The sequence below is a fragment of the Sinocyclocheilus grahami genome, unplaced genomic scaffold (assembly GCF_001515645.1).
Source record: "Sinocyclocheilus grahami isolate Dianchi unplaced genomic scaffold, SAMN03320097.WGS_v1.1 scaffold3230.1, whole genome shotgun sequence".
Taxonomy (NCBI): domain Eukaryota; kingdom Metazoa; phylum Chordata; class Actinopteri; order Cypriniformes; family Cyprinidae; genus Sinocyclocheilus; species Sinocyclocheilus grahami.
The window spans coordinates 405-3,010 of record NW_015508386.1 but is presented as its reverse complement, the minus strand read 5'-3'; the positions used below and the strand labels follow the sequence as shown (position 1 = coordinate 3,010).

Genomic DNA, 2,606 nt, shown 5'->3' with positions numbered 1-2,606 from the left:
TTTTTTTAGATTAAGGGCCAGGGTAACCTAACCTAAAACTGATAGCTCAGATATGCTTTCAACCCTGATCGGTTAACAAAAATATAATTTTGTATAAAAAATACACAATAAAAATGTAGTTTGCTGTAATATACCTCACTCCATAGCTATATATATAAACTGTAATTCTGTTGTTTCGACATGACGTGATATGTCAAAAATGGGGAAAATACGACCTTTTTAAATATAAAAGACAATTCTCTGCATTTCACTATGGACATTGGCCTGAAGAATGACATGATGACAGGCCAGGGTAACCTAACCTTTAACTGATATTTACGTTCAATTAAGTTGACAAAAGTTCTGTCTTGTTGACACTGATACTTTCTTAAATACATCTGTTAAAAATTAATTTAAGAATTAATACTTGATCAGCAAGAAACTAGTATAAAAGGCCTGTTTCTCTGAACAGTTCTTCACAAACCATCAGCCATGAGAGCTGTTGTGCTTGCCCTGACTGTAGCCCTTGTGGGTAAGTCAAAATATATTTATATATTTTCTCCATCTCTCTCTTTATACCTCTTTGATAAAGCTACTGAAAATTATTTTAAAGAAAACTAAAAAATTCAAAGAAAATATTTTTTGTGTGTTTCTTTCAGCGAGTCAACAGATCAACCTTGGTAAGTAATATGATTTGGAAAATTAGTTTTTAAGTGGTAACCTAAATTGCATTACTGCTTAAATGTACTGGTCTTAACAACTGACTCAAAAATACCCTAACCTTTTCAGTTCCTGAGTTTGCCCTCGATAAGACCTAGTTTTCTTTGAAATTATGACTCACACAAAGACATAATAAGAAAATTCAACTAATTGTTTTTGTTCCTGTTGCACTAGATGACACTGTCAAGAATGGATATTCCTCTTCCCATCGCTGTTCCTATCAATCCAGACGGAACCCTTTCCATTCAAATCGATGAGGACATTCTCTCTTGGATCCAAAAACATATCAAGGAAGAATAAAACATGAAGAATTACATTTTACATTTAAGAAAATGTTAGCTGTGTTCATATTGTATAGTTCATATTTTATGTTTAATTGAATTTTACCACTGATTTAATGCAAGCAATACTAATAAACACCCTGCAAGTTAGCGACTTGTGAATTGTTTTCACTTTACAGTAATGTCTAGAATTTTTTACTGTTAAATAATTTTAACAAATAGCCTTCATATAATTGAAGCAATCAACACATTATGTTAAAATTGGTTATACATTATAATAAAGACCACAAAACAATCACAATACATAATTTTAGTTACGATAAATAATATAAAAAGACTACATAAATTAGTAACACATGCAGACTGGCTTTTTTAACCTGGTCACTATAAAATTTTAATATTTAAAGGGGTCATGAACTGCCTTTTTTATTATTCTATAATGTTCTCTGATGTCTACTTATAATGTTATCAAGATTTTTACATCAAAAAACATAATATTTCAGCAGTAATAGGCTTTTTTCTGTCCCGTTTTGACCCTTCTCATCGGATCGCTCTGTTTGAATAGGCGTGGCGGATTGTAGACTCGGAAGTAAACACCCACTGCTATGATTGACTAGTAGTGTATGTTTGACAGCTACATTCATCCTACAGTTGGTTCCCCCTCATGCATTCAGAGAATTCATTTAATCATGCATTCTTTCATTTAATTTCTTTCAGCACTCCTTATGTTTTCACACACAATGAAACCTACGTTGCCTGTTGCGCCTGCGTGAGACTGTTAATTTTACTAAATGCTGAGTAGTATTTATCGCGACTTTTTCCACGTATTTATAAATTAATCCAAGCTATTCAGTGAAGAGCAGGTTTGAGCAGAGTGATTTTTCTTTTGGTCTTTAATTAAGATTAATGAAACCGATAGCAAACTGCTCTTTCAGATCAAATGTACGGATCTGACACACACATCAGATTTTCTGTTTACGGTCATTTAAAACTTTTTATTTTAACTTAGACTGTGCTTACACAAGGACATTCGCCAAAACGGGCATTTTGACTTTATTTTAATTGTATTGGGCCTTTCAAGCACAGTAAGATGAAAAGTGAATTCTGTTATGGTGCGGTGTCTGGGAAGTGGCTGTGCGCGCGCTTTGGGTGCACGCGCCTACAGAAAACAGCGCTCGAGTACCGAATTAGTTCTCTTTCGTGATTTCTTGTGCCTGAACGGTTTAAAAGCTTTTGAATGCTTACTGGCAAAACTAAAAAACATGCATATGAATGATGAACTTTTGTGACGAGTCAAAAATAAAGCATTAAGCTGAAGGGGGAAATTTTCAAAATCTCAGTTCATGACCCACTTAATACTCATATGGTAAAAGCGCATCTCATTGCAAAACATGCAGAATTATCTTCAAGCAACACAATGCCATTTGCTTCAAACCAAAAATTTAGCTGAAATATGTTCTTAGAGAATATTTTTTTTACTTCAATAACCCAATTACCTCATAAGTTAAGAAATTATTTATTAAAAGATGACAAAACTCCAAGCAGAACAGCAATAAAATGTCAAGAATAATCACTTTCAAAATGTATGACAGCTTTCTTTTCAGATAACTACAATAATAAATCATT

At 33.0% G+C, this 2,606-nt stretch overlaps 1 long non-coding RNA gene across 1 annotated transcript; it reads left to right on the top strand.

Moving 5' to 3' along the window:
• Window positions 1–431: 431 nt before the first annotated feature.
• Window positions 432–815, top strand: LOC107576115 (uncharacterized). Its single transcript, XR_001607996.1, has 3 exons — window positions 432–511; window positions 639–659; window positions 769–815. It is a non-coding gene; the product is annotated as an uncharacterized lncRNA (long non-coding RNA).
• The last annotated feature ends 1,791 nt before the right edge of the window (window positions 816–2,606 follow it).